The sequence below is a fragment of the Ornithorhynchus anatinus genome, chromosome 2 (assembly GCF_004115215.2).
Source record: "Ornithorhynchus anatinus isolate Pmale09 chromosome 2, mOrnAna1.pri.v4, whole genome shotgun sequence".
Taxonomy (NCBI): Eukaryota; Metazoa; Chordata; class Mammalia; order Monotremata; family Ornithorhynchidae; genus Ornithorhynchus; species Ornithorhynchus anatinus.
The window spans coordinates 94869977-94893135 of record NC_041729.1 but is presented as its reverse complement, the minus strand read 5'-3'; the positions used below and the strand labels follow the sequence as shown (position 1 = coordinate 94893135).

General features: G+C 44.9%; 1 protein-coding gene and 1 non-coding gene across 2 annotated transcripts in view; one reads left to right on the top strand and one right to left on the bottom strand.

Annotated features, from left to right (window-relative positions):
• Window positions 1-5519: 5519 nt before the first annotated feature.
• The window catches only part of TMEM200A (transmembrane protein 200A), an 83467-nt gene continuing 65827 nt past the window's right edge, over window positions 5520-23159 (top strand). The window contains exons 1-2 of the mRNA XM_029058617.2: window positions 5520-5825; window positions 7475-8003. The gene's annotated coding sequence lies outside the window, so the exon portion shown is untranslated. The remainder of the gene's footprint in view (window positions 5826-7474; window positions 8004-23159) is intronic.
• Window positions 15430-15562, bottom strand: LOC114809445. Its single transcript, XR_003757229.1, has one exon. It is a non-coding gene; the product is annotated as a small nucleolar RNA SNORA7 (small nucleolar RNA).

The window sequence follows — 23159 nt, the reverse complement described above, 5'->3', positions numbered from 1 at the left end:
TCAGTTACCTCATCCGTAAAATGGGGATCAAGACTGTGAGCTCCACGTGGGACAAGCTGATCACCTTGTAATCCCACCAGCACTTTGAACAGTGCTTTGCACACAGTAGGTGCTTAATAAATGGCATCATTATTATTATTATTATGGATAATTTCTCAGCATCTAGAGCAATGTCTTCTAACTGTAAAGACAGTTATATTCAAGGCTTGTCACTCTTTGAACCTTTTCCATGGGTACAAAGTAAAGATGAACATTTCAGCAACTAACACATTTGAAGAACTAGGGTTTATTTTAGCAATTGAACTCTACTGTCCATGTGAAACCCTACCTAGCAGAAGGACATTATGGTCATTTCCACAAACAGATGGCAAACAGGTCAACGGGGCACAGTTAGCAACTGTCCATTGTGCCAACATTCATCAAATGATTATTGTCCTAGAACAATTTCACAAGTTTGAAGATTACTCTGAAGCTAAATGTGTTGGCATTTTCTCACATTCTAAAATAAGTATACAAATGAGCCTTTCCTCATCCCTTAAAATAGCATTATTCAACAGAATACTATTTTACAAACATTGTAGCTTAATTAGTTTATGCATACATGAAAATGGTTTCTGTTTAACAAAGTCAGTGAAAATGTGTATAGATTTTTACAGTGCTGAAAAAGGAAAGGAGCCCACAAGGGAGATGGTAATTTAGAAATTCAGTTCAGCAAATGGAATGGATTTTGCTTCATTGACAGTGGAAAGTGGCTTATTATATGACTCTGATCATCTTGAGGGACATCTTAAGGGAGCTGGGAAAACTTATGATGTCTTAAAGAAGCAGTTGATATTCACAAAATGTAGAGTAGAATCACCAACATCATTGTCACCAAGTAGCATTTTCTAAGTAACAAAATTACCACGAAGTTTTGAAAGGGTCTCTATTCTGCTAGCTCCTCTTCCATTTTAATTTTTATGGTGTAGGAAAAATCAGCATTAGCAATGTTTCCAATCAGCTGCTGAAGCCAACTTGCTCAGCAGAGAAAGGAAATCTCCTAACTGCAGGGTAGTGAAGTCCAAAAATATTTACCTTGGGCACTTAATTTTTTCTTCACCTTAATACTTGGGAACTTTTGAGTTTTTCCTTAGTTGAGCGCCTTTCTGTATCCTCAGCAGTCCAAAAAAAATATAGGTGAAATACTGGATCTGAGCTGCTCCAATTTGATTCTTTGATAAAAGGGGTCAGTGGAAATGAGGACAGAGGTGGGAAATGGCTAAGGGAAGAAAGTGTGAGTTTTGCTGGGGTCACATGTTCCTGACTAAGGGAAGCTATCATTGACCTTCAAACCTTCATTCGATAACTGACAGAAATCCTCTCCAGTTATTTGAGGTTTCTGAAATGGCTGCATGCCTTTAAATGTCTACCTGAAAAACTGGTTTTAAGAATGGACAGTTAGTTTCTTGAGCAGTGAATTAAACTCCTGCTTGGAAAAGAATGAAAATAGAATGAAGCTGAGTATAATGGTACTGTACAAAGCTTTCCAGCTTGCACCTTCTCCAGCCTCATTGCAAGAATCTCTGTTTGAAGCTTCTAATTCTTGTATACTCCCAAATGTCTTTTTTTCATAATTAATACATTAAAAATTCACTGCCATCTATTAAGTATACTTCTGCAGACTTCTGGGGATAAAATTATTGATCTTGACATCAATCAAGAGTCCATAGGCTTGTTAACATTTTCTCATTAATTTAACTCCTGATTCCAGATGAAGAGCTTCTATTTCTGAAAGTGTTTCCGAGAATTTTAATGGAAACTGAGCAAGCACTGACTCATATAGAAATAAGAGACTGAAATGCCAAGGCTGGAGCTAAAGTGTGGCAATTCTAACACCACCTGGAGGCACATGCTTGGCAGGGGTTGTGGGGTGGAGAGATTCAAGGTTGTCATTATCTGAGGTTGTCAAGTTGGGAAAGAAGGAATGGATGGAGAGCAGTGCTGTGAAGCAGGGTGGCCTAGTGGAAAGAGCACAGTTCTGGAAATCAGAGGACCTGGGTTCTAATTCCAGCTCTGCCATTTTTCTGCTGTCAAGTGACTCGGGCAAGTAACTTCACTTCCCTGTGCCTCAGTTACTTCATCTGTAAAATGGGGAACAAGTCTGTGAGCCCCATGTAGGATGGGGACTGAGTCCAACATGATTAGCTTGTATCTACCCCAGCTCTTAGAACAGTGCTTGACATATAGTAAGCGCCTAATAAATACCATTATTATCATTATTATCATCATTATTATTAGACAGGGAGTGTGTCCAATCTGATTATCTTGTAATCTGTCCCAGTGCTTAGTTCAGTGCTTGGCATAGTACAAATGTCATTTAAAAAAAACCCTGGAACTGACCAGAACTCGACTCCACTGTAAGAAAAAAATCTTAGAATGGCCATTCTAAGGTAGGAAGGGTGGTGAGGGCAGGGGTTGGGAAGACACCCTGTCTCTCCCATTTTAGTCCACCCCAAAGCCCCATGTTTGGTGTCTTCTTCAGCAGCTGGATGACCTCCTGCTGGCTCACACCAGCATGGCCAGTTGAAAGAGCATCAAGATGACTGATTTAAGTCCACCCTTCCAACTGTAGAGATAGACTGAGTAGTCTCTTACTGGCACTTCTTCCATCTCTCCATCACAAAACCCTCTCACCATTCATCGTTCATTACTGCCAATCTGCCCCCCTAAAATCTCACTGACCCTGTCTATCGCCACCACCATCTCCCCATCCCACTACCTGCCATGGCCATTGCCGCCACTGCCATTCTGGTTAGAAACTTCTTTTATTTCAGCACTGGTGGTGAGAATGGTGACAGTGACAATGGGAACAGTGCACCACCACAGAAGAGCTTCCTTCTAACCCAACCCCAGCAGATGGTAGGCTCTCAGTTGGGTAGGAAAAGGGCCCCCTCTCAGGATTGCACCCGGAGAGTTTCTAGTACTTTAATAATAATAATGTTGGTATTTGTTAAGCGCTTACTAGGTGCCGAGCACTGTTCTAAGCGCTGGGGGAGATACAGGGTCATCAGGTTGTCCCACGTGGGGCTCACACACTTTTAATCCCCATTTTACAGATGAGGGAACTGAGGCACAGAGAAGTGAAGTGACTTTCCCACAGTCACACAGCTGACAAGTGGCAGAGCCGGGAGTCGAACTCATGACCTCTGACTCCGAAGCCCAGGCTCTTTCCACTGAGCCACCGCTCTCGGCTCTGGGAGGGAGAGTCAAGTAGTCATACCCATTTCATTCCTAGCTTGGGCAGTGGCTAATGAGTGGAAGATAATCTGCTACAAGCCAAAACTCACCTGTGCTGGGCAGCGGCGGCATGCAAGAGAGTCGAGGGTGAAGACTCAAGTTAACAGCTACGAAGATGACAATGGTAAACTACTTCTGTATTTTTACCAGGAAAATTCTGTGGATACACTACTAGAACAATTGCAGATGGAAAAGGGGGACCTCTGGGAGAGATGTGATGGCATTTCTATTGGTCAGAGATGATTTGCCAGCATCGACAGCACAGGACAAGGAGAAGGGTTATGGAGAGTGGGGGAATAAAGTCGAGGGAGAATTTTTCATCTTGGTCCTGTGCTGGAGGCTTTTTTAAGCAATATGGCCTAGTGGAAAGAGCATGGGCCTGGGAGTCAGAGGATCTGGCTTTTCACTTCATTTAAGCCACTTGCCTGATGGGTGACCTTGAGCAAATCACTTAACTTCTCAGTGCCTTAGTTTTTTCATCTGTATTCTGCCTCACCCTGACTTGCACCCTTTATTCATTCCCATGCCCAATCTCACAGCACTTATGTACATATCTGTAATTTCATTTACTTATGTTAATGTCTATCTTCCCATCTAGGCTGTAAGCTCCTTGTGGGCATAGAATGTGTCTGTTATATTGTATTTTCCTAAAGAATTAATACAGTGGTGTGCACACAATAAACACTCAATAAATATGATTAACTGACTGACTGATTCCTACTTAGACTGGGCCCCTTTGTGGGACAGGGACTGTGTTCCAGCTGATTTTCTTGTATCTACACCAATAGTGGGTGCTTAACAAATAGCACCATAATAATTATTGAGTATATTTTTTCTCTACCTTATCCCTGTGGGTGTCTGATAATCTAGGCAATTGTTCTGGATATTAATTTTACCATTTATAAATGGATTCATAATATGTGGAAGAATGCTGCAGAGCAAGTATTGCTTCAGGCATTATCTCAGTAAGATGGGCTGCTGCCAAGGTTATGTAAGCCAATCTGTTTCCCGCCCTTTACTTCCACAGAAAGACAGAAGTTTTGTATATGATGAGCCTGGCATTCATGAGGTGATGAGATATTGGGCAGCTCATCCTATAGATTTTTGGGAAGAACCAGAAACCAGGATACAGATTAGAAAATGACAGGGGCTGCAAATGATAAACCTACCAGTGTGGCACAGGATGACTTTATGTGACTATAATATGAAATGAAGTCTCAACCTGAATGTATTGTTACCATCTCAATACCTGGAACATCATTTTCAAAAACAAGGGCAGAGGTAAGTAGGTAGGGATGGGGGTAAGGAGGTGTGTGTGTGTGTGTGTGTGTGTGAGAGTGTGTGTGTCTGTATTTCTATGTATGCTTGTGTAACAAGGGTCAAAGTCATTTATAAAAGAGGAAGAGTAGTCGTTATCTGAGATTAAGTGCTTCATTCTCAGAAGCAGAGATTAGACCTACTATTTGTGCTTAATTTGCAGAATCCCATTTGCTCCCCTTCAGATACTAGCTGCTTTCTATTTTTAGACTATTTTCTCCTGGCCTTTACTGGGGAAACACATTAATCATCTTAGAGGTAAATGTACCCTCACCTCAGGCTGAATCTATGTCCTGTTTTTGTTTAGTCGCTGCAAATTCTTTCCATCAGCGATAAAGAAGACATCGAGCGTTCCATCTGAGATTTTAAAACTAGCCCATGAATTTCCAGAACAAGCATCCCTTGTTTTCTCCCGTCTATCTGTAGTCTCTGATAGAGGAATCTGTCCTACCAGGTGCTTCTAAGGTGTTTTAAAGACTGGAGGTGGTTCTCTCACACACACTTGTCTTCTGAACTCCTTTCTTGACGGTGATAATGTCCGTGTTAGTTCCCCTTCTCAGAAGATACAGTTTCCTCCTTCTGAAGCGAACCTTTTCCTGAACTCCTCTTCCCCGCACTTTCCCCTCGCATTCCCACCCAGATTCTCCCTCAGATACAATACTATTTCTCTGCAGGACTGTAGCGCTCTGGGAAGGGTACAGTAAGCCCTTTCCTCCCTTCTGCCACCCACTCTGGATTTCCTTTTCACTGAAGCATCTTGGAGAATAATCCTACCAGGTTCAGAGGAAGCTCGCATGGTTCCCTAAGTACTACATAACAGCCCCAAGATAGCTATATAAGAGGGGAATGTGAGTTAGTGTCGTGGATGCCTGAAAAGGACGAGGACCGGGCGTGGGTCTTAGATTTAGTGGCCGAAGGAGGAAGGAGTTCTCGTTTCTTTGGAAACGTCTCCAAGCGCTTGAGCATCTCTTTCCCTGGACCAGGAGGCTTTCGGCTCCTCCCTCGACTCCTCCCACGTCCCTCCTTCCTTGTCACTGCCGGGCAAAGCTCAGGGGTCCGGGCACTCAGTGCGGGCGAAGCGGGTGGTGGAGGTGGGCACAAGGTTGGCATGAGCAAAGCCAGAAGGCCCCGGGACACCAGCTCTGCCCGGCGAAGAGGTGACTTCTGCTTTTTGCAAACTTATAACTGGGCCAGGCTCCCCGAGGCCCGAATATCAGGCATCCTTCAATTTGGTAAGAAAGCATGTGGGTACCCGAACAAGGGTGTGTCTGGGTGGGACACGGTGCGTGGGTGTGAGTTGTGTTTGCGGTTGGGTGAGTGTGGGTGAGTTTCTGTGCCCTGGGGCCGGCGGGTGGGTGATGGAGTTTGTGTGCCCGCGTGTCTGTGCGTGGGTTGTGAGTTTGTGCTCGCGGATGCTTGTGTGTGGCTGAGAGAGTTTGTGTGCTCCCGTCTCTGTGCGTGGGTTGTGATGTTTGTGCTCGCGGATGCCTGTGTGTGGCTGATTTTGTGTGCTCCCGTGTCTGTGCGTGGGCTGTGAGTTTGTGCTCGCGGATGCTTGTGTGGCTCAGAGAGTTTGTGTGCTCCCGTGTCTGTGCGTGGATTGTGAGTTTTTGCCCGAGGATGCCTGTGTGGGGCTGATCGAGTTTGTGTGCTCCCGTGTCTGGGCGTGGATTGTGAGTTTTGGTCCGCAGATGTGTCTGTGTGTGGCTGAGCGTGTCGTCTATGTGGGTGGGTGAGTTTGTGTTTGCAGTCGTCTAGGGGGTTCTGTGCGTTTTTGTAAACGTATGTCTGCTTGTGGGTGATTTTTGTGTCGGTGTGGGTGAGTTTGTGTTTGCGGGTGTCTGTGTGTGGGTGTGACTTTGCGTGCGTGGTTGACTATGGGTGGTTTGTGAGTTTTTGTCCGCGAAGGACTGTGTGTGGCTGAGTGTGTGCCTCAGGGCTTTTCTGTGTGGGGGTGAGTTTGTATTTGCAGTTGTATGGGGGGATGGAGGTTGTGATTTTTTTGTCCGCGGATGTCTGTGTGTGGCTGTGTATCTCAGGGTTTCTCTGTGTCGGGGTGAGTCTGTGTTTGCAGTTGTATGGGGGGGGGGGGTTATTTTTTTTTGTAAGAGTATGTCTGTGTGGGGATGATTCTGTGTCTGTGTGGGTGAGATTGTGTTTATGGGTGTCTGTGTGTGGGTGTGACTTTGCGGGTGTGGATGTCTATGGGTGGATTGTGAATTTTTTGTCCGCGGAAGTCTGTGTGTGGATGAGAGTTTATGTTTGAGGAGGGGTTTGTGTGTGGGTTGTGAATTTAGGGTGAGGGTGTTTGAGGTGTGCGAGTTTTATGTGCGTGTGTCCCCCGTGAGGGTGGGCATCTTTCTGTGGGCATCTTTCTGTGAGCCTTTCAACCTTTCCGTGGATCTTTCCGTTTGACTTTGGGCGAGTGGGCATGGGTCTGGAGGGGTCCGTGTGGTTGTGGGTCCTGCTTGAAGCCGGAGATTTTGGTTAGAGAGGGGTGTTGTGTATGTGTGTGTTTGTGTTGAGGGAATGGGGAGAGCAGGAGAGCGTTGTTTCTATGGAGACAGATGGAAGCTCGCGGGTTGGGAGAGAAAACTTTGAGGGCAGGAACTTGGGGAGGGGGATGCGAATGGGGGGGGGGGCCCCTGAGCCCCCCTCTGCAAGGGGGTCCGTCTGGGGGGAGACTAGCCCTCTATAGCCTTGCTGACCCCGGGGGACACTTTTTTTTGGAAACCCCTCTCTGGGTCCCTTCTCCCTCGCCCGTCCTGGGGTGCCTGCATCCGATGCTTTCCTCTCCAGGACTGCATCCATCCAGAGATGAGCTAAAAAACTTTTCCCTCTCCTTCCCTCCCCCCACAACCTTCCCCTTTGTCTTTTCCAGACGGATGTGCCAAGCCGGAGGGAGCTTTCCCTAGCAGCTCCTGACCCTCCTGGGACTCAAAGGACAGAGGGTGGGGTTGGCACTGAGCTGGTCCAGCTCCCGTGGTCCCTGCTGGCTTTCCTGGACTCCGAGGGGACGGCTGGACTGGAGGGAAGAGGCGGTGGAGAGGAGACCCACCTCTTCCTCTTTCTCCCTCTCTTCTCCCCTCTCCTCCTCCTCCTTTCCTCCTTCCTCTTTTTCCTCCTCCCCCTGCCCCTCCTGGGGCTAAGTGACCCCCCTCCCCATCCCTCCCCTGGGCATTTGAGTCCTTCGTCCTCCATGGAGTCCCCATCTTCGTCCCGGAGTCCCCCACCGGGAGGATGAGGGAGGATGGGCATCTCCCCCGCCGCCGGCGGCATCCTCGCTGAGCCCCCACCCCCTCCTCTTCTCCGGGTGGGTGGGCATTGACAGGTCCTGCCGCTCCCCTCCCCACCCTGCCCGAACACTCCGCGCCCGTCCTGCCGGTCCAGGCCTCGCCCACACCCTGCAGGTAACCGCGGCGGGGGCAGGGAGGTGGGAGGAGGCTGGTATGGGGCTCCAAAGAGGGCAGTTGGGGAGGGGGCTGCAAAGAGGGGCAGTGGGGAAGGGGATGCGAGGAAGGGTAGCAGAGATGGGCTGTGGGGAGGGGGCAGAGAGGAGGGGCCTGTAGGTAAGGGGCAGAGAGGAGGGGGCTGCAAAGGGGGGCAGCGAAGAGGGGCAGTAGGAAGGGGGCTGTGGGTAGGGACACGTGGGGAGAGGGCATTGGGGAGGGGGCTGCAAAAGGGGAAAGCTAAGGGGGGCAGTAGGAAAGGGGCTGTGGGTAAGGGACAGTGGGGAGGGGGCTGCAAAGGGGGGCAGCAAAGAAGGGCAGTAGGGAGGGGGCTGTGGGTAAGGGGCAGTGGGGAGGGGGCTGCATAGAGGGGCAGTAGGGAGGGGCAGTGGGGAGGGGGCTGTAAAGAGGGGCAGCGAAGAGGGGGCAGTAGGAAGGGGCTGTGGGTAAGGGGCAGTGGGGAGGGAGCTGCAAAGGGGGGCAGCGAAGAGGGGACAGTAGAAGGGGCTGTGGGTAAAGGACAGTGGGGAGGGGGCTGTGGGTAAGGGACAGTGGGGAGGGGGCTGCAAGGAGAGATAGTAGAGAGGGGGCAGTGGGGAAGGGGCTTCGAGATTTCCGGAGGACGGGAGGGGTGGATGGGACCATTCGGGGTCACACGCCGGCAGAGCCCAGCCAAGGGCCTCCTCCTTTGTCTGCGGCTCCCCAAGCCATTCCCATCCCCGGGGCGGGGTCCGCCCAGGAAAAGTGAAAAGCAAACTTTGGGACAATTGTCCAGATAACGGGAGGAGGACGAGGGAGGGCCCGCAAGGGGCTGGGATGCAGAGAGAGATTTCCCATCTTGGGTGGCGGGCAAGAGGGGGGATCACAAAACGGAATCATTCAACCGGCCTGTGACTCAGATGCCCACCTGCTGGGTAGACATGGCCTTGGGGTGGATGGTGGTGGTTTTTCTTTGTCCTTCGTGAGGGTCTGGGCGATGTTTGCTCTGGAAACAATGCATCGCAATGGCTGAGTGAACAATGGTCTCCTTTCTGAGCACTGGGTCACCTTCCCGGTAGCTAGATAAGAAACACAGTAAACGCATAAATGACTGGGACTTTGAGGGTGGTGTTTTTCCAGTGAAATCCATTTGCACACCAAGATACTCCCCATAAAATATAGTGTCAAGCGTCCTGTTGGGAAAAAAAAAATCAGGAATCTCACTGTAAATAGCGGAATAGATTAATTGAGTGCTAAAACGCCTTTCCTCTGAAGAACCCTAGTAGCTGAGGCAGTCCTCCCCCCCAACACCTTCATGCTTCAAGAATAGCTATTCTCGTCTGTAATTTACCAAGTCTTCCACTACGTTGAGAACTATTCTTTGGGTCATATTGCTTTCTATTTAATAAGTTCTCAAAGACACCTTCCATAGTGCTTTAACCCAAGCAGAACATACTCCAGTTAGTGTCAAAGCATTCACCTTTAATTCGGACTCTCCTTAGATCAAAGAAACACCAGTTCGTTTTTAATATCCTGATGTTAATGTGACAAAATGTTATTTCATGAGACCCTTTAATGAAAATACAAGAGGCTGGTTTATGACTTTATTCATTTTTTCAGTAATGTATTTTCTCTTATTGGGCTATAAACAAACATCTAGGGTAATTTCCGATTTTATGTTTTCTAAATAGCTTAAACTGAGCAAAGAAACTCATGTAAACAAAAAATAATGCCTCCATTAAATTGAAACTGTAGTTAAGTGCTTTCCCAGTATCAGTGCTGTGAGACTTTTTTATTTTTATTTGGTACATTTTGATGTGTGTACCCATGTTGTTGGCCTCCATTACTTCGAACAAAATATTTATCAGATTGAGGGTCATTATGAGACAATTTGCGGTGATTTGAGATACCCTTAATTAGCCCTTTGGCCACAGGCCGGAGAACATTCACCAAGAAGAGAAGAGATCAGAATTTGGAGGAATGTGGTATTTACATTTCATTGGCATAGAAACCTATCTGACCCGTTGCTCCTGAAAGAGCAAAAGCCACTTGAATCGCTTAAGACCACTGTACCAGAAGACCCTCTCAGTTCAAGTGGCTTATGTCCAAAAGTTCATTCTAGTGAAGCCAAAAGCCCTCTCCACTCAAGTGTCTTCTATCTGAAAGTTCACTGTAGGGAAGCCAGGACCAACCTAGAAAATTATCTTCATAATTAAGGCCACACTTTGGTTTCAACCACCTAACTGCTTCAGTCCAGAAAAACACTTTTGCCTAAAATAGTAGGACTGTTGAGGATAAATGATACTATTTTTTTCTCCTTAATCAGATAATTTGCTGGTGTATACTTGGCCTGCATTTACTTCAACTATGAGACATGTCTGTCTTTTGGCATTTGGGAGGAAAACCAAAGGAATTCACAAAGCTCAAAGATTTGGGCTTCTGTGGTGGATTGCAATTTGCTGAACTTCAAAGAGACATTTGAAGGGCAATAGATTACACTGAAAGCATAGATGTGGATCAAAACTAATGGGCTAAATGCAATTGATGTTAACTTGTCTCTCAAGGAATAAGAGGGGCAAGTCCAGTTACTTTAGGAGACAAGAAACATTTCTGAGAAAATTTAAGTTATATTTTTCATGCTAGAAAGTTAAGACATAATAATGATAGTATTGTAATGGAATGAATATTATTTATTGAATGTTGCATGCCAGGCACTGGCTACTAAAAATGATTTCCATGATGATGTTGGGGTGGGGATTGAGGGAGAAGGTGGGGTGTATGCTGGGTTCCTGCCCCTGGGATCAATGGCATGGAAAGGAATAGAGAGGGGCATGTGGAAGGGTATCCTGGGATATTCCTCTGAGTTTCAAATTGTTGCTTCAAATCAAATTGAAGAGTTTATGCCCATCAGCAATGTTATGTGTTATGTGTTAAGTGCTTCCCACTGAGAAGTATTCATTCATTCATTCAATAGTATTTATTGAGCGCTTACTATGTGCAGAGCACTGTACTAAGCGCTTGGGATGAACAAGTCGACAACAGATAGAGACAGTCCCTGCCGTCTGACGGGCTTACAGTCTAATCGGGGGAGACGGACAGACAAGAACAATGGCAATAAATAGAGTCAAGGGGAAGAACATCTCGTAAAAACAATGGCAACTAAATAGAATCAAGGCGATGTACAATTCATTAACAAAATAAATAGGGTAACGAAAATATATACAGTTGAGCGGACGAGTACAGTGCTGTGGGGATGGGAAGGGAGAGGTGGAGGAGCAGAGGGAAAAGGGGAAAAAGAGGGTTTAGCTGCGGAGAGGTAAAGGGGGGATGGCAGAGGGAGTAGAGGGAGAAGAGGCGCTTCAGTCTCACCTCTTGGAGGAGGTGAGTTTTAAGTAGGGTTTTGAAGAGGGAAGGAGAATCAGTTTGGCGGAGGTGAGGAGGGAGGGCGTTCCAGGACCGCGGGAGGACGTGACCCAGGGGTCGACGGCGGGATAGGCGAGACCGAGGGACGGTGACGAGGTGGGCGGCAGAGGAGCGGAGTGTGCGGGGTGGGTGGTAGAAAGAGAGAAGGGAGGAGAGGTAGGAAGGGGCAAGGTGATGGAGAGCCTTGAAGCCTAGAGTGAGGAGTTTTTGTTTGGAGCGGAGGTCGATAGGCAACCACTGGAGTTGTTTAAGAAGGGGAGCGACATGCCCAGATCGTTTCTGCGGGAAGATGAGACTGGAGCGGGGCGAGAGAGGAGGAAGGGAGGTCAGAGAGAAGGCTGACACAGTAGTCTAGCCGAGATATAACGAGAGCCCATAATAGTAAGGTAGCCGTTTGGGTGGAGAGGAAAGGGCGGATCTTGGCGATATCGTAGAGGTGAAACCGGCAGGTCTTGGTAACGGATAGGACGTGTGGGGTGAACGAGAGAGACGAGTCAAGGATGACACCGAGATCGCGGGCCCGAGAGACGGGAAAGATGGTCGTGCCATCAACGGTGATAGAGAAGTCTGGGAGGGGACCGGGTTTGGGAGGGAAGATGAGGAGCTCAGTCTTGCTCATGTTGAGTTTTAGGTGGCGGGCCGACATCCAGGTGGAGACGTCCTGGAGGCAGGAGGAGATGCGAGCCTGAAGGGAGGGGGAGAGGACAGGGGCGGAGATGTAGATCTGCGTGTCATCTGCATAGAGATGGTAGTCAAAGCCATGAGAGCGAATGAGTTCACCGAGGGAGTGAGTGTAAATGGAGAACAGAAGAGGGCCAAGAACTGACCCTTGAGGAACTCCAACAGTTAAAGGATGGGAGGGGGAGGAGGCGCCAGCGAAGGAGACCGAGAATGACCGACCAAAGAGGTAAGAGGAGAACCAGGAGAGGACAGAGTCCGTGAAGCCAAGGTGAGATAAGGTATGGAGGAGGAGGGGATGGTCGACAGTGTCAAAGGCAGCAGAGAGGTCAAGGGGAAGAGGAGCTCAGTCTGGGAACGCCTCTTGGAGGAGGTGATTTTTAAGTAAGGTTTTGAAGAGGGAAAGAGAATCAGAATTCTTCACTCCGCTGCCCGGCTCATCTTCCTGCAGAAACGATCTGGGCATGTCACTCCCCTTCTTAAACAACTCCAGTGGTTGCCTATCGACCTCCGCTCCAAACAAAAACTCCTCACTCTAGGCTTCAAGGCTCTCCATCACCTTGCCCCTTCCTACCTCTCCTCCCTTCTCTCTTTCTACCGCCCACCCCGCACGCTCCGCTCCTCTGCCGCCCACCTCCTCGCTGTCCCTCGGTCTCACCTATCCCGCCGTCGACCCCTGGGTCACGTCCTCCCGTGGTCCTGGAACGCCCTCCCTCCTCACCTCCGCCAAACTGATTCTCTTTCCCTCTTCAAAACCTTACTTAAAAATCACCTCCTCCAAGAGGCGTTCCCAGACTGAGCTCCTCTTCCCCCTCTACTCCCTCTGCCATCCCCCCTTTACCTCTCCGCAGCTAAAGCCTCATTTTCCCCTTTTCCCTCTGCTCCTCCACCTCTCCCTTCCCATCCCCACAGCACTGTACTCGTCCGCTCAACTGTATATATTTTTGTTACCCTATTTATTTTGTTAATGAATTGTACATCGCCTTGATTCTATTAGTTGCCATTGTTTTTACGAGATGTTCTTCCCCTTGACGCTGTTTAGTGCCATTGTTCTTGTCTGTCCGTCTCCCCCGATTAGACTGTAAGCCCGTCAAACGGCAGGGACTGTCTCTATCTGTTGCCGACTTGTTCATCCCAAGCGCTTAGTACAGTGCTCTGCACATAGTAAGCGCTCAATAAATACTATTGAATGAATGAATGAATAGGAGGGAGAACAGGAATTGCCTTCCCATTTTACAGATAAAACTGAGGCAAAGGGAAGCTAAGTGATTTATTTAGCCAAGTTCACACAATGAGCAAGTGGCAGAGCCAAAATTAGAACCCAGGTCCTTTGATTCCTAGGTCTGTACTCTTTCCACTAAGTTACACTTCTTCTATATTGACTTGTGAATTAGCCCATTAGACTGTAATCTCCTTGAGAGCAGAGATCTTTTCTACCAACTATATTGAAGTCTCCGAAGAGCTTAGCACAATACTCTGGACACAATAATCACTCAACAAATGGTACTGACTGATTGACTGATGTTAATTCCAATGAGCCAGAGCCTTAGAAACCTTATTCATTTTGTTATTAACTTTTTCTCAACCCTGGCTAAGCTCTAAAGTTGTACTGATTCATGGGCCTGATACTTCTTCCGCCTGTGGATTGTATCCGCTTTTCTCAGGAGATTTAACAGTCTGATCGGTCTTTTCTATAATTCAATATCTGTCATTTTTCCAAGGGGAACCTGGACACAACTCAGATGGGTAGAAGTCAGCGATTTAAATGCAAAAGCAAGGAAATGTGGTCAGCAGTCACTCTGCCTAAATTCACCTTTAGGCAGTTATGTAAGAATGAAACTGAGAGAGGTTTTTGTGCCACTCCTTTTTCTACTCCTATGAATGGAGAGAATCTTCCTATCATATATGTGGTTCAATTGTTTTATAGAGAGGTGTATTTAAAGAGAGATGACAGGGTTGTCTTTTTTTAGTTTGGAGACAGTCCTTAGGGCACTCAAAGAACAGACAGAAGTTTAAGGTCAAAAGAAAATGTTTTCTTCTCTGTCCACCATCCCGGCCTTATTTGGATGATGAGGGCAATCTTCTTATGATTTCCTCAGGCATCTTGTTGCTCCAGTTGGAGACAGAATACTGGGTTGCCTTAACCACTGGTCTGACCCAGAAATGACATTGCTGATGGCTTTCTGTTCTTATTTTGGTAAACCACTGATTATAATATTATTATTGTTATTGATATAGATCAGCATAAAGCTGCTCACTTATATACAGAAGTGTAATTAGGAGGTTGTAAATGCACAGGTGTTTAATTGAACTAATTGCCTGACTACTTGTTTTGTTTTTCTGTTTGTCTCCCCCTTTTAGGCTGTGAGCCCATTATTGGGCAGGGATTGTTTCTATCTGTTGCCAAATTGCACGTTCCAAGTGCTTAGTACTGTGCTCTGCACACAGTAAGCGCTCAATAAATACTATTGAATGAATGAATTGAACCTCAATCTAGTGCCAGGTGAGTAGCAGTCAGTTTGCCAACAGAACTAGGATGTGGTAGTATAATCAATCAATCAATGGCATTTATTGAGCACTCACTGTGTGCAGAGCACTGTACTAAGTGTTTGGGAGAGTGCAATACAATAGAGTTGGTAGACACATTACTTGCCTACAGTGAGCTACAGTGTAGAGGGAGAGACATTAAAATATATAATTTATGGGTATTCATTCATTCAACAGTATTTATTGAGCGCTTACTCTGTGCAGAGCACTGTACTAAGCTCTTGGAATGTAAAGTCGGCAACAGATAGAGACAGTCCCTGCCCTTTGACGGGCTTACAGTCTAATCGGGGGAGATAGGCAGACAAGAACAATGGCAATAAATACTGCACGGGTATGTATAAATACTGGGAGGTTGAGGGTAAGGCGAATACCAAATGCCCAAAGGGCATATATCCAAATGCAACCCCAGGATGCTCTGTTTTGGTCAAATCAGTCACATAAGTCAACTGAAAGGTTTAGTGAATTGAAAGGTCTTGTCAGAGCTTAAGACAGTGCTTGGCACATAGTATGCGCTTAACAAATACCATTTTTTTTTTATTATTATTATGCTGTTGAGTTGTCTCTGACCCATAACGACATCATGGACACATCTGTCCTAGAATGCCCCACCTCCGTCTGCAATCATTCTGGTAATGTATCCTTAGAGTTTTCTGGGTAAAAATATGGAAGTGGTTTACCACTGTCTCCTTCCGTGCAGTAAACTTGAGTCTTCGCCCTTCCTCTTTTCTGTGATGCTGCTGCCCAGCACAGGAGAGTTTTGACTTGTAGCAGATTGCCTTCCACTCACTAGCCACTACTCAAGGTAGGAATGGAAATGCCTCTGCTTGACTCTCCCTCCCTTAGTTGAGACTGGAAGAATACTAGAAGCTCTCCAGGTGCGACCCTGAGAGGCAGAATTGAAAGGAGGCACCTGCAATTCAAGAAGGTAGTGAAAACATTTTAAAATTACAGTGAAGTAGTCTCAAACACTGTGATATGACATCAGGCTGTTCAGAACCAGTAGTAGCCAAGGCAGCCTGACATGGTGGTGATCAGGAGAGGAGTTATTCTCTTTGAGGAGACATCTGGGGAAGAGCGGAAGACCGATAGGCAGAATTGAAATCAGCAATAGGTGCTTCAAGTGACAAACAGATCAGTATGGCAAAGGGGGAATCATTTCATACACACAGAGTGGAAAAGAATGGTGGCTACGTGAAGGTATTTTCAGCCACACCAAACATATGTAGACAAGGTATCCCTAGCAGAACATTGTCTTCGAATAACCTACAGGATAGTGTGCTAGACTTAGTGCTGGTTGCTAGAGATATGTGGGGGTTACAAAAGAAGCAACAAGGCAAAATTTGTTTTCTCAAGGGATTTACAGCCTAATGGGAAAGGCAGAAAAAAATATAAATCAGAATACACCAACACGCAAGTAAATAGAGCAGGAGAGACAAAAGGGTATAATCATAATGAACACATCAGAAACTCATTCACTCATTGTTTACTGAGCTATACCTAAGTATTAGGGAGAGTTGGAGAGATGGGAATGAGCAATTAAAACTCCTCATTCATTCATTTTTATTACTGGAGGACTGTAAACTCCTTGTGGTCAGAGAAACATGTCTACCAACTCTGTTGTACTGTAATTTTCTAAGTGCTTATACAATGCTCTGACTACAGTAAGCACTCAATAAATGTCACTGATTAATTGATGGATTGGAGGAGCGCAAGCTGACAGATTTTTGCTACTGATTTGCAAGATTAAGCCTATTATTTACTACATTTGTACAATGTGCTGATCACTGTGTACAAAATATATATGGAATGAAGCCTGCCCTTTCAAGATTGTAAACTCCTTGAGGATAGAGATTGTGTCTACCAATTTCATAGAGTGCTCTGCATGACAAAAGTGCTCAGTTAATACCATTGATTGGTATGGATTACAGTCCTCTAGATTGTAAACTCCTTGTGGGCAGGGGACATGTCTACCAATTCAATTATACTGTACTCCCCCAAATGCTCATTACAGAGCTCTGCACAGAGTAAGTGCTCAATAAATACAACTAACTGATTGCTGTGGATTAATAAGGTACCTGTACTTATAAGACTGACATTTTTAGCATGAATCTCCTTAGTTGAGCCGGTAGGGCTACTTGAACTTACTCGCCATCAGTAGAAGCCGCAGTAGTAGCAGCAGCAATATCAGCAGTGTGACCTGAGGAAGCACCATGGCCTAGTGCAAGAGGCACACAAAGGGCTGAGAGTCAGGACACCTGGGTTCTAATCCAGGCTCAGACACTTGCCCGCTGGGTGACCTCACTTAGATTCTCTGTGCCTGGTTCCTGATGTCAAACATGGAGATAAGATGCCCATTCTTCCTCCCCCTGAGACCATGAGTCCAATGTGGGACCAAGATCTGATTATCATGTAATTACCTCAGTGGACAGAGCACAGTTCTAGGAGTCAGAAGGCTATGGGATCTAATCCCATCTCTACCACTTGTCTGCTGAGTGACCTTGGGCAAGTCACTTCACTTCTCTGTGCCTCAGTTACCTCATCTGTAAAATAGGGATTAAAGCTGTGAGCCCCATGTGGGACAGGGACTGTGCCCAAACCGATTTTCTTGTATCCACCCCAGTGCTTAGTACAGTGTATGGCACATAATAAGTACTTAACAAATACCACAATTATTATTATTACCTCCATACTTTCCTATTGTGAGCAGAGCATGGCACTAGGTGCTTGGGAAAATTTAACTGATGGAAAAGTCTCAGTTCCCTGAGTTAGTGTTCAGCTACAGTTAACTTGGGCAGGAGATCTGCATTTAGATTTGTTGTGGCTACTTCAAGAAGCCATTATGACAATGGTCCACAACGTCTTCTAGCCTCTTTGGAATACCCACCACAGAACCCTACTCCCTGGCCTTCCCCGGTGATTACTGTGGTGACAGCTCCATGTGAATAGCTTTGGGTGAGGTTTTCCTGGTTCCAGTCAATCAGTCAGTGGTGTTCACTGAGGGTTTACTGTGTGCAGAGCATTGTACTAAGCACTTGAGAGTGTACAATTCAACAGAATTAGAGGCACGTTCCCTGCCATAATGAGCTATAGTCCATAGTCCAGTCATCTTATGATTGTATTAGTGAAGAAAGAAACCACAAGGACACACAACAATTAATGTTATTTTCCTGAGCACCTACTGTAGACAGAGGACTCTAATAAATACTTGTGAGAGTAAAAGTGATAGATGATATAATCCATGCCCTCAAGGAGCTAATAAGCAAATGGGGAAGGCAGAAACAAAATCATTTACAGCTAGGAGGAAGAGGGGCCAAAATAACAGAGCATGTAAATCAACATGTACAAAAGTGTGATGGGAGGTTTTGAATGCCTAAATGTTAAGGTGATCACTTAAGACTTTCTTTTCTGATAGTATTTGTTAAGCACTTACTATTTGCCAGGCACTGTTCTACTATGTTCCAGGCACTGTACTAAGCTTTGGAGTAGATCAAAGCTAATCAGGTTGGACACAGTCCATGTCCCACATGAGGCTCACAGTATTAGTCCCCATTTTACAAATGAGGTAACTGAGGCACAGAGAAGTTAAGTGACTTGCCCAAGGTCACACAGCAGACAAGTGGTGGAGCAGGGATTAGAACTCAGCTTCTTCTGATTCTCAGGCCTGTGCTCTATCCACTAGTTCAAGCAGCTTCTATTCACTTTATTTTTTCTATCTGTATACTATTTTAGTGTCTGTCTTCCTGTTTATATTGTAAGCTTCTCAAGGGCAGGGATCATGTCGACTTCCTCTCTATTTCACTCTCCTAAATGTCCATAATAGGTGCTCAAATATTACTGATTGAGATGGTGCAAAGTGCCAAGATGACAGTTGGGAAGACACGATCTGGTGTTTTTCAAACAACAACTGGCTGGTTGGGGAAAGAGAAAGGGACAGAAGAGGAATGTCACTTTCTGTAGAACACCATTAACAAGTTCTGTCGGATAGTATGGTCCTTAATCTGGGTAGCCTCTGCTGGTGTGTCTGATTGGAGTGTCTAGCTGATGTCCCTGTTACACTGATTTGAGTCTACACAGGGAACTGGAAGCTGGATGTGAATACGGCATAGCCATTTTCCTTGAAATGTCAAGTAAAAATGAATCAACTACTAGGGAGACTGGTCTTAGCTTCGCATTCCCAGCAGTAAATGTAGTAAAAATACCAAAACCTACCCTTGTTTGGATTTATTTAATTTTCCTCGGAAAATAGTACCCAGGTATCAGTTGCCGGCTTTGATTCTGCAAGTGGTGAAGAATGAGGTGGTTGCTCTGAAGACCTGTGGTTTAAATAGATTGTTTGAAATCATAGTGGAGCTATTACTCCTCCTAAAACAGGATGGGATTGATTGTGACTTTTTTATTTAATTCTTTGACAAATTGGTAAATATCTTAGACATTCATTTTAGCTCATTTTAAATAAGCAAAATTGAAGTAGAAAAGGGGGTGCGTAATTCTAATACAAGTCCTCCAGACCATAAAACGACCGCAGTCGTACTAAAGTCTCACTTTCTCCAATAATCCTACTGGGATTAATTCCCAACCTCTGAGTCATATCAACCCAACCACTACCTCTAGTATTTACATATTCATTTACATCCGTCTTCAGCACTTATATGTATAGTTAAATGCACATTCAATTATTTATTCTTATTCTATCTATAAATACTTTCATGTCTGCCTCCTCATTTGGAGGGTAAACTCATTGTGGACAGTGAATACATTTTTGCTTCTGTTATATTTTCCCAGGTGCTCAGTACAACGTAGAACTCATGGTGGGCATTCAATAAATAACACTATGACTACTATTGCAATGATATTGCACTTCAGATTTCCTACTCATTTTAAAAATACACATCTCTGCTTAGGATTTAGAAAAATATGATGTAAAAAAATCAGTTCTGGATAATATTATTTAAATTTACCCAAATTTGGAAATGCTTTCTTGCTTATTCACCTATCAGTTCATCCTGAAATGATAAAACTGAAAGCTCTTTGGTGATTTAATAACTATCTTTTTTAGGACCATTAAAGTCATTTGGCTTGCCTGGAAAAAAAATTAACACAAACACTCTTCGTACACACCAACCTCTCAGATAAACACTGAGTCAAATAGTGTAAAAAAAGTTTTGTAGATAACCTAACTCTTTACATTCTCAGATTAGATGCTTCAACAGGATTACGGACTCCCCAGATTGGAAAAACCCTCAAAATCTTATCCAGCAAAGCCTCGCCTTCAGGCAGAGCTGGGCCTAATATATGTAGGTGTTGTAAAAGATCTCCAGGAAACTGGTTTCCACAAAACTCCTTTGAGGTATATTCTCTTATAAATCACTTAAAAATGTCCGTAAGTGGATTTTTTTTGATCTAATCTAAATCTCTCTTTCTGCTACTTAACCCAGTTTCCTGCTCTCTGTGTTTGTGATTACCAAATATTATTTTATTATCATTTATTACTATTATTATTATTAGGAGAACAGCCGAATAGCATCCTCCTTGAGGACTGTCTTTGTGATCATGTCTCCAAGCTTTCCTTTACAGATATACTGTTGGATTCAGATGCAGCAGCATCGTGGGTTGTGGAGTGAATTTTAAAAAAGAAAAAACAAAGGAGAATTATCAAAGGAGGAAAATTGGCACATTATGAATATGGAATCTATTTTCTTGATTTTAAATTCCACACTAGATTATTTCAGACTTTTCAGTTTTTCCTTCTAACCCACCCTTGCCTGGGACTTCATGAGGATGGTGTGATTCTCCAGGCTAGTATTGACGAAGGGAGTGTGGCATGAAAGGGAGTGTGGGAGTGTGAGAAGCAGCGTGGCACAGTGGAAAGAGCATGGGCTTTGGAGTCAGGGCTCATGAGTTCGAATCCCAGCTCTGCCACTTGTCAGCTGTGTGACTGTGGGCAAGTCACTTAACTTCTCTGTGCCTCAGTTCCCTCATCTGTAAAATGAGGATTAAGTGTGAGCCCCACGTGGGACAACCTGATTCCCCTGTGTTTACCCCAGCGCTTAGAACAGTGCTCGGCACATAGTAAGCGCTTAACAAATACCAACATTATTATTATTATTATTATTATGAAAAACAGATCTGACGCTTGGGACTTCACAATCCATGTTTCAGAAGCTTTTCCCTGATTTGAATTGCAGTTGTTCCTCTAACATAAGTCCCCTGCTTCTCTGATCCGAAGCCTGGTCGCCAGCAGCCCTGGCCAGAACTCAGAAAATGTGTTTCAGAAATACCGTATAGAAGCAGTGGCTCAGATCCACTTAACTGCCCCTGAATTATAAAGACCTTGCTAATATTTCCCTGATAAAATAATCAAGATTGACTGCAGGACACAAAATAATGCATTTAAAGGTCAATCCCATTAGAGGGCAGATGGCACTGTGTAACAGGATGTGTATCAACACTGCAGTGCATATTTCTAAAGCCATATAAAGAGGTTTAAACCACCCAAAGTATACCTTTGCCAGGAAAGATAGATAAAAAAAGTACCTTAAAGTAATGCAAACAAGATAGAAAGAAAAGCTTTGGCCCAATTATTTCTTCTTATCCCCAGGTCATAGGCACCTAATACCACCTCATCACTCCTATGTCAATTATGCACCCATAGCATAAATCTTTAGCTAGCAACCTACATTCATTATTATTTAAGCATTTATTCATCTATATATCCATTATTTACTTTCTCTTCTAGGCGTAATTTATTTTATACCTATCTCTTCTGATGCTCCTCAAAGGCAAGGGCTATGTCTTCTGACTCTATGTACTCTCCCAAGAGTTTAGTACAGTGTTCTGTGCACTGTAGGCAAGCAGTATTATGATATAGAAAATAAATATTTCAGCTATGGGTGTCTGAGTTAGCTTCTGTTTTTTGCATCTTATTCTGTTTTCTGCCATATAGGGATCTCAAGAGAAGTTTGTAGATTCCAAGAAAGGGGATCCTTTGCTTTGTCGTACAACTGGGCCCGGAGGAATAAATACTCTGACAGGAAAGACAGAGTGAAAATAAGGAAGAACTATTATTGTCCACAGCTTTGAATGAGCACTTATGTTGTTCACTGCATGGAACTGCACTTGGGGAGAGCAGCGTGGCTTAGTGGAAAGAGTCTGGGCTTGGGAGTCTGAGGTCATGGGTTCTAATCCCAGCTCCGCCACTTGTCAGCTATGTGACTTTGGGCAATTCACTTGACTTCTCTGGGCCTCAGTTACCTCATCTGCAAAATGGGGATTAAGACTGTGAGCCCCCATCGGACAGCATGATTACCTTATATCTCCCCCAGTGCTTAGAACAGTGCTTGGTACATAGTAAGCGCTTAACAAATACCATCATTACAAATACCATCATTATTATTATGTCAATCAGCAATGGTATTTATTCAATCAATTGTATTTATTGAGAGCTTACTGCTTGCAGAGCACTGTACTAAGCACTTGGGAGAGTACAATATAACAAGATAAAATAGTTGGTAAACACATTCCCATTGAGTGTTTATTGTGTGCAAAGCACTGTACTAAGTGATTGGGCAAACACAACACAGTAGAGACACATTCCCTGCCCTCAAGGAGTTTACAGTCTAGAGGGGAAGACAGACTTTAAAATAAATAATTTAAGGATATATACATAAGTGCTCTGGGGATGAGGTTGGGGTGAACACCAAATGCCCAAAGAGTACAGATCTAACCATATCACAGAAGGTAAGAGACACAGTTGCTGTTCTCAAAGGAATTATAACCTAATGACATAAACATGCCAGTTCCCCAGAAAGTCCATAGGTAACCAGAGAGATCTCCATCATTACCACCATCCAAAAAGTGACTGAACATTGACTGGATTCCTTAGTACTGTTTAAAGATTTGTGAAAATAGCAAATTGGACCTGCACTAAGTCTCCCAAACTCTGGGCTCAGGTCATTCAACTTTTTTATTGCAGTTCACTCATTTACTTGGACATCTTAGTGTCCTTTCTTGCCTTCTTCTTAGAGGTTCATGAGAGTCCTGAATTGATCTACTAGGTTTTTTTTCCATGTGTGTGTGTGTGTGTGTGTGTGTGTGTGTGTAGAGAGAGAGAGAAAGAGATGATTTTAGTGGGGGATGTGTGTGTGTGTGGCTTAGATTTGTTGTCTGACAGACAATTCCTTCCACATAGTATACATAAGCAGCATGGAAGCAGCACAGCCTAGTGGAAAGAGCACAAGCCTGGGTGTCAGAGGAACTGGGTTAAAATCCTACTCTGCCGCTTATCTGTTGTGTGACCTTGGGCAAGTCATTTAACTTCTCTGGCCTTGTTTCCGCATCTGTAGAGTGGGGATTAAATCCTACTCCCTCCTACTTGAGACTGTGAGCCCCATGTGGGACAGGGACAGTGCCCAATCTGACTGTCCTGTTTCTACCCCACTGTTTAGCATAGAACAAACACTTGACCATTATTATTACTGTATGAAGTTATTG